Genomic DNA, 11773 nt, shown 5'->3' on the forward strand with positions numbered 1-11773 from the left:
TCTTCATTATGTCTTTGTAGATCACTTATTGTGTCGATTTTCCAACCTCTTACTGCAATTCCGTTTCCTCATTATATTATCACGGTCTGCTTTTCAGATACAATTTTTCATGGCTGCTCACGCTGGACGGCAGCAACATAGCAAGTCACAAATCTAATGCCTCCAGCCGTCAGCACTTTTTCATTTATTCATAATCATAAGGAATAAATATGGAAACATGATGCCGATTTCTGCCGTTTATTTTGCGCCATATGACACTACACTCTTATTCAAGTACCGTATAACGTCCGGCACATAAACGGCCCATTTTTATTCCACGACAACGTACTGCATATAAGCGGCCCTTCAATCGCCATTAAGCGTGACAAATTCTGCGGTGACGGATTGGGCCCGCTATATGCGGCCGCGAGCGGTCGCAACGCTTATATGGAGCCCGAGGCGGAAATGGCTCGAGCGGACGCAACGCTTATATGGGGCCCGACGCGAAAGGCGGACGCAACGCTTATATACAGAGCCCCGCCTCCCTGACCTTCGCCTGTGTGAAAAGCCACAAATACGTTTTATTTTTAATAAAAATTATGGCCTGTAGCATATCACGACACTGCTGCCACCTACATTCTTTTTGGTTTAGACTGTAAGCTAACAGTTGCAACAGGTCTCGTACTGCCGGAGCACCACCAGCTTCCCGTGAACACATGTGTGCCGCGCTTACATGTTTATCGTGTATTGTGTGCGTTTATTGCGTGCTTATCGTACGCGACATTCGTCGACTGGGCATTTTCCGCGTGTTGGGGCGTTCTCCTGCCTTGATCCAGTGGCGGATGATGGTCGTTGTTCGTTGCCACTCAACACAGCCTCACGGGACGCACAGCTTTGTGTCCGCGCTCAAAAGTGCTTTCTTGCTTCGTTCATCGATTACTCACGTTGATCGAGTGATCGAGTGTACTTCCGAAGACAATCCGCGTCCGAGTGTTTTGACAAGCGGCGACCGCGGTTCCACAGGAGCGGAAGCTTGAGCCTTTTGACGAGCGACTGTGCCAAACTTGGGTAAGTTGAAGAAGGTCGCTGAACTACGTAACTTTGTTACTTCATTGCATGAAAACTGTTTGCAGGAACCGTCGTGTTGGCACAGCGAGGATGATCAACAGATACCCGATAGGCAGGTATGTTTTGTGCTTTGGGTGCTCTTATATACACCACCATAAATGACATGTTTGAAGGATGCGCATTGCGCTACGCAATCTTATGCTTCGATCATGCAGGCCTCGTGTCGTTGTGCTGTTATTCCTTGACTGTTTACTGTACGAGATCATCGCTTGAGAGTGTTTCTAGAATCCCTTGTCGCCGTTAGAAAGTGTGTGCTTTTAAACACATGGGATCGTCCCATAATGTTTTCACTGTGGTGATGCGAGAGTTCACCAAACTCGGCAATAACACGCAAAATTATCACAAGACTGGGGACGTGATACAGGGGCGTAGCCAAGGGGGGTGTTGGGGGGGTTCAACCCCCCCCCCCCCCGAAATTTTTCAGTTTTGCTTGCGTATATAGGCACGCACACGTACAAACGCACGCACGAACATACATAAAGTATGGTTGAACCCCCCTCGAAAAAAATTTCTGGCTACGCCCCTGACGTGATAGCAAAACGCACAACCCTGACACGCGCACACGATGATGGATATGTTTTCGTGGTTGCGTCCCCGAGCTTTTCGCCAGAAATCCATGCAGTTGTTTTGTGGTTAGGATTTTAACCTAGCTGCCTCATAAATGTTTTAAAGGAGCTCACTCGAAGTAATGTATTTGAGTGAATTACGTTACGTACTGGTACTAAGTGCACACTCCAACAAATGCGTACTTAATGTGAAGAAGCACATGTTTATATCAAATAGTGTTAGTAGACGAATATGTCAATTCAATTAGGTTAATTAAGCTAACACATGCTACTCTTTGTTTCAATATTGTGTGTTTGAGAAAATATGCGTGAGCTCGTGTTCTGCCATTATATATTTTTTCTTAGCATCTTTAAGCACACGAGGTTCTCTATCACAAATAACTTAGATTGTGCTCACGTTGCGAGAATGTTGCTTTATTGTGTGGTGCTTTAAGTTATTGTATTTTCACGCTTTTTTTTTGCTTCGCATAGTACCAATATTGCTCTCTTACTTAAATGCATAACCAAGGTTTAGTATGCAGTGATTTAGGGTTTATTGAGCTTTGTAAGGTCATAAATTAAAAGAAAAAGATCTCAATTCTCATATATGTTTCCAGAAGTTCACAGAAAGTTGGAAAATATTATCGGTTTTGTGAAGGCCTTACATAACTTAAAATGAAATCAAATTGACAGCTGAACTCTACAAGACAAACTACACGGGAATTCGCTTTAGAGAACCAAAAGTTTGTTCCCTGAATGGCTTACATTCATGATGCAATACAATATGCATGGCTCATTCCCACCTCACACCAAGTGCACATGGACCACGCACACTCTTTCATTTTTTTTATATTTCGATAAAAGTGTGCATATCGTTATTTTCATGTGGATCGCCCATATTTCGTGCATATTTCGGGTATTCCTTACAGTCTTGGGCAATAACTAGTTACTAGTAACGCGTTACCGGTAACTAGTTACTTTTTTCGGTAACTTGTAACTGTAACTAGTTACTTTTAATTTATAGGAACTTGTAACGGTAACACTGTTACTTTTTTACAGAGTAACTGTAATGGGAAATACCGTTACAGTTACTTTCCCATATCCTCTCCACCTTTCATCTTTCCACAGCACGGCTCCCCTACCAATTTAGGGGTGGAGGTCGCTTAGAGAATTATCTACCCTGCAGAAGACCGAGGTCAGCAGTCAGTCTTTAACACAACTTAAGTTTACTTGTAAACTACATGTCGTAAGTCAATCATGTTGGAACTGAACAACTTGCTAAATTCAAGTAGTTTTTTTTTTCCGGCGTATATATATCCTTTTTGTCACTTGAGCTTCTAGCTCGGTTCTTGGTGTACCGGTGGAACATCACGACGCCAAGTTTATATTCTCCTTCGTCCGAGGCTGCGCAATAATCGTGTTTGACTGACGGCTAGAAAGCAGCAGAGCGCGAAACGGTTGAGAGGCACAAATACTGTGAACTAAGTAATTTTTCAAAACCTCTTTGAAACTAATTGTAAAAGGTTTACTCCAACTTAATACAACAATTATTAACAAAATCACATGGACGTTTTGCCTCATGTGCATGTGACATCCTCAGTATACACTGGCAACAAGAAAAAGAAAAGGAAAGAAAGAAAAAAATTTGCGGAGATCGACCAGTGTCCCATACGTCCGTGTAAACCAGTAGGGGAATGTGGTTGTTGCATGTTATAGTCGGATACAACTTTAGAAGTCAGCGGCATTTTCTCCTCAAAGGCAGATGAACACAAGCCTGCACCAATGGGCGCGCACTCGGGACGGACATCATGAGCGGGATGGCGGTGGCTTCGTCTTTGGAGAACATCGGCGCGTGCATGAGCGGGACTATTTCTTTTCTTTAGTCTCTCCTGACTTCTTAAGTTGTATCCGACTATAGTTACTATATATGCTACGACATGGCTCCTAAAGGTGCCATATACAGTAACTATATTGCAAGATGACGCGTCGCGGCGAATGAACCGCGATTCCAGGAGTTCCTTCCCCTCACCTTCGTTCACGAGCCAGCGTCGTCACAGTGTTTACGTCAAAGCTATGCCCTGTTCTCCGGAAGTGTTAAACAAGCTCCATCTTAGAATGCGTTGCATGAGTTGCTTTAACAACATCCCGTTTGCCTTCTTTAAGCCTCGTTGATTCTTTCCTTTCCATTTCGCCGATGCAAGTCGCGTCGCAATGCCTGCATCGGGCTTGTATATCACCCTACTCTGATCGTCTGCAGGTGTGCAATCTTTGGGTTTCGCGAACACATGCCCCAGAGTATAACGGGACTTAGAAATGGTTTGTATGCCCAGCGGACGCAAAGCTAACCGAACAGGGTCTGATACACCTTGAACATATATATGGAACAGACACAATGGACGTCGTCTTCATTCGTCACACACTCTCCGTTGCTATTTGCATGCGCTTCTGGGTGTCGTTAATAAACATCCTATGATACTGCTGTCGTTCTAGTGCATCAACCACATTTTCCATTTTGAGTATCAGAGGACATTTGTTATTATTATTTGCAAATAAATTCCCTTTTTCACCAACGGTGCATGAACAACAAAATTGATGCAATAAAATGAGGTGTACACAACAAATGCTTGTGTTTGGCCCCCTATTAGGTTTACTTCGTCTAGGGTTTTACCACGTGCAATTTTGACTGCCCGCATGCCTTCATACATATTTAATAAATGAATTCTATCGTTTGGTTTGTAATCTATTATTTATTTTATACAGTAACGGAAAAGTAGCGACATTACTTCGTCACAGTAACTGCGACACAGTAACGACGTTACTTGTCACAGTAACTGTAACTGTAACAGGTTACTTTTGGAAACTCTGTAACTGTAACTGTTACAGTTACTTTAACAGAGCCAATGACTTCACCCATCAAGCACGTGTTTTTCAGACACCCCTCTCAATATCACTTAAATTCCACATGTGGGCTTTTAAAAGTACGCCGCCCGCTTTCCCCGCCTGTAGTTGCCTTACCCACCATCTTCTGCAGCCCTTTGTGAGGGCTAGACGTGCCGCCCTTCTGCAGCCTTTCCAAGTGGCTTTCATACTCCACTCTTTTTTTTTTGCCTTTGACGGCTCTCGCTCAGTAGACCCCCCCCCCCCCCCTTTCCATTTTTTTTTTCTTTTTTTCTCTCCTTTTTCTTGCTTTTTTTTTCCTTCTTTGCAGCTCCCCTTACTTCTGAGATGAGAGGCCTGAGCGCCGTTGCAAACTTTCTTGAAATGATGTGGCAAGGGCTACACTCCTCTCTCTAGTTTTCTCTTTCCAGGCAGCAATTACCAACAGCGACAAGCACCACCGCTAGACATGACGTCAACACTAACCCTTTAAAACTAACACGCCAAGGATGACAAGGTGCCTTCGATAAAGATAGGTCCCCCTATGGAAACGTCGGCCAGCCTGTCTGAGGCACTTTCTCCTGTTTGAAACCTATCCCACTTTTTTGGCTTAGGTAACTGTAACACTGTTACATTTTACTGGTAACGTGCCCATGACTGATTGCTTACTGTGTACGTGTGAATGTTGAACACGCAATGGCACTCTTTCAATAGTCTGCAAGTGGCTGGTCCACTAATACCTGTTCTTATTGCACCCTGATCCCTTCATTCAAGGATCGATCTCTTTAATAAATATAGACTTGCCTGAGGACATGTTTGGTACTCACTATCTGTGTGTGGTTGGGTTTGTCTTGAGTGAAAATCATCATTTCCTTGTGGTATCTATTATGCATGTATCAGCGATGAGAGCTGTTCATGGCACCGACACAGAGGACAGATTGCAGTACAAGATAGGAGCATACTTCCTGCAAGCCCGGGCAAGCCATAATGAGTGGTAGGCATTTCTTTTCATCACTAGATTGCGACAGTTTGGACACATAGCACCTATAGACCTTATGCAAAACCTGCTGCCATCTAGCGGCCGCTGTGTGCATTTCCGCCATGTTGAAGGCTAAGCGCGCTCCGCATGTAGACAAGGAGCGTACATATCAACGTGTGGCGGCTGATAAGAACGAAAATGCCAACATATTTTCGAGTGCTGTGTTGCTGAGATTGAGGAAATTGGGATGCTGAAAGAAGGTTTGCAGGAACCAAGCCTCCATGTTAGTACATTTCCTCGTGGCCGACGAGAATCAGCAGATCGTTCCGTTGCTTCGGTTACTGCTTACGACTAACGCCGTGTTTCCGTTCGCCGTTAATATATGTGGTATGTGACAGCATCGGCACTCATCAGAGAACACTCTTTCATGTCATGCCAGAACAAGAAAGTTCTCGCACCGTGTGCTTGCTGCAGGCACAAACCCGCTTCGTGTACGAGCTTCAAAGCTGCATCGCGGCTACTCGCGCATGCCTGCGCTGCTGTTGATATTAGCTTGTTTATTAAATTGCGATAACAATTACATGTTAGACAGATAGCTCGTGCGCGTCATTGATTTGCAGCGGACAGACCGATTGTGCTGGAGCGTGTTGTTTGTAGTTTGTTTTCGATGGTGGAGTTTAACAAGGTAGCGTCTGGTGGGATGCTTTGCGTGCGTATTTCTTCACTATGCGTATTTTTCAAGCATTTCATGTGGTATCACTGCCAGGTTCAGACGGGTTGCCCGGATGTCCTGACCGCCCCCACCCCTTACTTTTTTTTGTTTAACTTATACCCCAGGAAGAGCAAATCAGGTTCTCCCAAAAGCTGATCCCCCCTTCGGAAAAATCCTCTGTACACTCCAGTTTGCTATGAAATGTTAACAGGTGCTTCAAGTGCGTGGTACTTTTCTTATGAAACTAAATAAAATGCTGTTCCGGGAAATGTGCTACATTCTACCGTGGGTGCGCTACCGCTGGTTACGCGCTGAGGCGGTTTCAGTCGGCGAAGCAAAACTGCCTTGCCGCAACGGGTTTAAATTGTAAAGCACCAGTAGGCCCCTAAAGCGACAATGTGAACACGAATATTCTTGGCGTTTCCTGTTATATAGGATCACATATCGGAAGGATATTCAATAAAATACCAGCTGATCGGCATCTACTTCTAGGAGACACTACACTTTTCATGTTCACTTTCCACGTGCATGAGATGCGCAATTTTCTGCATTTTAATCGCACGGTAATTCTGTACATAACATAGGTCGGATGACTACAACAGCGAAATAATATTATTTCAAAGATAAAAAGAGGACAACGTTTTATTTAAAATTAGATGGACACTACGTCGGCTCGACATAGGCTGTCCCTCATGAAATATGCTTTCAATTGGGTCAACTGCACTTTCTTACCGTCATCGCTGCGCCTAGCCGCGCTAAATAAAGCCTCTTCCCAACCATCCTACATTATACAAGCATGATATTCAGATAGCTAACAACGCTTTATTCGCTACACTGAAAACAGACAGGCCAATTTGTAACCTAGCGCAGAGCTTCATTATTGACGACGACAGGCCTGCACGTGACTCGCAGTGTCAAACTTGTACCTTCTTCTCGCTGTGAGGCGGTTCTTCACACGTAATAACCGTCAACGTAAAAACTAGGAAATGCCGGTAACGTGTACAGGCCCGCCTGACATTTTTATGCCCTGATTGCCGACTACCAGAGGGGGTACAAGCAAGAAGTGATAGCGGCGACAGCAATAGAATTCGGGCACAAGCCTCCAACATGGCGCCGAATCGTTAGCTTCGTCAAACCTCCAACAGATGGCAGCAATTTTGCATAAGGTCTATTGATATACAGCATATACTGGCCTTTAGCTTAGGAGTGAGAAACGTACCTTCTGCACTTCAGTGCAATGCATATTATTTAGTTTGCATTCCTTGAACATGGAACGTCGAATAGTTTGTATTGTTGAGCTTGTAATCTTTGAACATGGGATGTCGCTAGAGCCAACGTTTTGAAACTTGGAGTTGTCTTCATAAAGGGAGCAACTGTTAATTCTTGATGTTGCCATCTTGATGAAGGCAAGTCTACTCGTACAAGAGTTGGCTGCAGTGACATACCGTTTGAAGATTTTTTTCGTCTCTTCAAGCCTCCTCCATCTTCCATCGAACATCTGTGTTGTTTGTGCTGCCATGAAACTGTGGTGCAGCTGCCATGAAAAAAAAAATTGGGCGTGCGCAGGCACAGCTCCATCGAAGAAAAATAATTATTTCTTTGTTAAAGATAGTGAAGGCACACTAATGCAATCTCAGCCAAGATTATTAATAGTTGCTGACTCAATTTTAATGTAGTAGTTTCGTTGCTGTGCATACGCACGATGAAACTCTCATCAAAAAGTTGGAAGCAACCACACATGCTCTAGTGTTCAGCTAACCAGTCATCACTGCCTTTCTTTATGTTTCAGTCTTCCCTGAGCCTTTCTTTGATACACTGCCCCACTTGCCCCACATAATGCTTATCCCATCATCTGATAAACGATGCCTTCCTTACAGAGCACATAATGTGTCCTGTGATTCCTATTGCAGCCAAGTGAGTGTCTGGGTTGCAACCTTTTCATAGTTTAGCACGCTTATTTGAGGCCGTGAACACTATGCTGATGATTGCCCGAGCACCAACCGTTCTTATATTGTCGGATATCCCGTGCAGGTATGACATAGTGGCAAACATATTTTGGCCATCACGATTAGCCATTTCTTTGGCCTGGCAGCTGGAAGGTGTTTGTTTAGTAGGGCTTCTGCAGCCAATACAGCAAGGGGAGCAGGATGTCCTGCTTGCATCCAGCGAGTTCTTGAAATCAAGCCTCGTCCACAAGAAATAGGAACATTATTATTTAGTACAATATGCAAGCACATAAGTTTTTAAATGTTTTAGATATGAGGATGACTGCGTCTTTCTTTATTAAATACCACGAAGGTTCTTTCGAATCTGAAGCCACTAACATATTAACACTGGCACATGATTACTAACACCCACTGGTGCTTACCCACGAGCATCCGGGCAAGGATTGTACCATATCAGGTTCCTGAATGTACAATTTCATTTGCATAAAAAGTGCATGAGCTAGTTATACGAACTGATGGGAAACAAGCCATTGCTGCCTCTTAGTTTCTCCCACTCAGTAATGGTAGAAAGGTGCATTGTCTGACACTGCTTGGACAGTGGCGTAGCGAGGGGGTAGCAGACCGGGCCCATGCCCCCACTCGCCCTCTTCCCGAAATGAATTTCTGCCTATGCCACTGTGGCTCGCTAACGCAGTAAAATTTCTGTTCCTATTACTTGTGGACAAGCCTTAATTTCCAAAGAACTCCCCTGACACAAGCAGGATATCCTGTTCACCTTGCTGTATCGTTTGCATATGCCCTACCCAGAAAACCACCTTCCAGTTGCCAAGCCAAAAAAAAAAAAAGCCAAATCTTGATGGCCGAAAAATGTTTGCCACGATGCCATATCTGCACGGAATATTCAACAATATAAAAACGGTTGGTGCTCGGAATCATCAGCATAATGTTCATGGCCTCAAATAAGCATGTTAAACTATGGAAAAGCAGCAACCCAGATACTCAGAGGAGAGGCTTGGCTGCAATAAGAATCACAGGACACGTTACGTGCCCTGCATATAAGGTACCGTTTATCAGACACTCCTATCATGGGGTAAGCATTATAGAGGGCAAATGGGGCAACATCTCAAGGAAAGATTCAGGGAACGTTGCAACAATGTAAAGAAACGCAGCGATTGCCTGTTTGCCAAACAGTAAAGAAACTATACTTTTGATTATTGAGTCAGCAAGTATTCATAATCTTGGCCGAGATTGCGTTAGTGTGTCATTACACTACTTGTCAAAGAAATAACTATTTCTCCTGGACGCAGCTGTGCCTGCGCATGTTGAAGTTTTTCTTTTTAAATTATAAATATGTGTGATCTGAGTCCAAAAAACACTTAAAAGATAGCGCCTATCTGTGTCCCTTCTTGTCCTGTCTTCACTACTCTCTGCAATAAACGTAATGGTTAAAAGGGAGCCGTTCGGCGACCTAACAGCTTGTCACTATTAGTGGGTTAGTAGGCCTTGAGGCGCTCCACGTTGACTATGTCGCGCCCTCGACGGTGCATGTCCAAAGCTGGTTCGATGGGTTCGATCAGGTAGTTGACCGGTGATGTGCGCTCGATGACCCGGTAGGGGCCTTCGTATTTCGGCAGTAGTTTTGAAGAGAGGCCAGTTGCAGTGGTAGGGACCGAGAGCCATACGAGCGCTCCGGCGACTAACGTGGACTCAGAAGTGGTGGTGCCACCGTGAAGGCTCTTCTGCCGCTCTTGTTCGTGTGTTGTAAAGGTCTTTGCAAGCTTGCGACACTCTTCAGCAAGCCTGGCTGTGTCAGAAATAGGCGCACACTCAGATGGATCCGGCTTGTAGGGTAGTATCGTGTCAATGGTGTGCGACGGGTGCCTTCCGTACAACAGGAAGAAGGGTGAAAAACCAGTAGTGTTCTGAGGGGCGGTATTATAGGCGTAGGTGACGAAGGGCAGAATGGCATCCCAATTTGTGTGATCGGCGGCGACATACATTGAGAGCATGTCGCCGAGCGTGTGGTTAAAGTGTTCGGTTAGGCCATTCGTCTGTGGGTTGTAAGCAGTAGTTTTGCGGTGAACAGCAAGCCACTCTTTGAGAATGGCTTCGACGACTTCCGACAAGAAGACACGGCCTCGATCGCTGAGAAGCTTCTAGGGTGGACCGTGACGCAGCATGAATCGGTGTAGCAGGAAGGAGGCAACATCGCACGCTGTAGCCGCTGTGAGGGCAGCGGTTTCGGCAGATCGCGTTAGATGGTCAACGGCGATGATGGCCCAACGGTTACCAGCCGAGGTCAGAGGAAGTGGTCCATACAAATCGATGCCCACGTGCCCAAACAGATGGTTAGGGCAAGGTAATGGTTGTAGACCGACTGGTGACACGTGCGTTGAAGGTTTTCGGTGTTGGCAATCGAGGCAGGAGCGGACGAACTTCTGCACGTAACGGTACATCTCGCCAGAAGTATCGTTGTCGAATGCGGTGGTAAGTTTTGGATACCCAGAGTGGCGCATTGCGGATCAGAGTGGAAGGACTCGCATATTTCAGCACGCAGACTTCGGGGTATCACAAGTAGCCATGGCGGCCGTTGGCGTTGTAATTGCGTCGGTGCAGTAGGTTGTCACGAATGGCGAAATTGTGGGTGCTTGACGACGCAACGGGCGAGTGGTTGGTGTTGCCGACGGATCAGTGAGCAAGTCTATCAGCGAGGTGATCCATTTATCCTTGCGCTGCTCGGTAGTGATGGTGTGAACGTCGATGGAAGAAACAGCAATGTGAGATACTGAGCAGGAGGCATTGGCGTCAGGCAAGGGGGAGCGCGAGAGGGCGTCGGCATCAGCATGCTGGCGTCCGTTGCGGTACAGCACGCGGATGTCGTAGTCTTGCAGGCAAAGTGCCCAGCGGGCGAGACGGCCCGAGGGATCCTTCAATGATGACAGCCAGCATAGTGCATGATGATCGGTGACGACATCAAATGGGCGACCATACAAATAATACATGAAAATTTACTACTTTGAAAATATTAGAGAATACAAATGCAGAGGTTCATTATTCACATAAAGGCATTCATACAGCAATATGAACAAACTAAGATGTTCACAAGAAGTAACCATAGCGTCCCAAATTTGACTAATTTTCACTAACGCAGCGTTTGTTGTGAATTTTTAAAAATGCATATTTGCTCAGAATTCCATCAAATTATAAGAGCTATTTCTTCTTCACTTCTACTTATGCTAAATAGAAAGATATTTGTAATGTATAGCTTCAGTAGCTGCCAGCATGGTTGCGAATTTACGAAAACGCACTCTTCGTAAGATGGTCGTCGTCAACCGGCGACGCTCGTCGAATTTCCTGTGTTGAAAAAAATTTTTATGTGAAAACAAATTGCGATTTCGTGCTGTGCAGTCATATGTGCACAACATACAAAATTATCAGGAAAATCGGAAACATCAAGTATACCACCTTTTTGTTATCTTTCGTGGAATCGACCATTGTAAATGATGTTATCTCTGTGAAAACACCTTGGTTCAGGTGATATCTAAGTATCTGCGTTGCAATTTCTAGTAAAAGTTAGTCGTGAGTTCAACGCACTGAATGTGCTCTT

The 11773-nt window shown here is 45.0% G+C and overlaps 1 long non-coding RNA gene across 2 annotated transcripts in view; it reads left to right on the plus strand.

Moving 5' to 3' along the window:
• Window positions 1-452: 452 nt before the first annotated feature.
• LOC125758141 (uncharacterized) overlaps window positions 453-11773 on the plus strand; it is a 27296-nt gene continuing 15975 nt past the window's right edge. Inside the window, exons 1-2 of one of the 2 annotated variants that reach the window (XR_007415900.1) lie at window positions 453-1163; window positions 5430-5523. This is a non-coding gene — a long non-coding RNA (uncharacterized LOC125758141). The remainder of the gene's footprint in view (window positions 1164-5429; window positions 5524-11773) is intronic. The other variant, XR_007415899.1, reaches the window with a different exon arrangement.

This window comes from Rhipicephalus sanguineus, chromosome 4, assembly GCF_013339695.2.
Source record: "Rhipicephalus sanguineus isolate Rsan-2018 chromosome 4, BIME_Rsan_1.4, whole genome shotgun sequence".
NCBI lineage: Eukaryota > Metazoa > Arthropoda > Arachnida > Ixodida > Ixodidae > Rhipicephalus > Rhipicephalus sanguineus.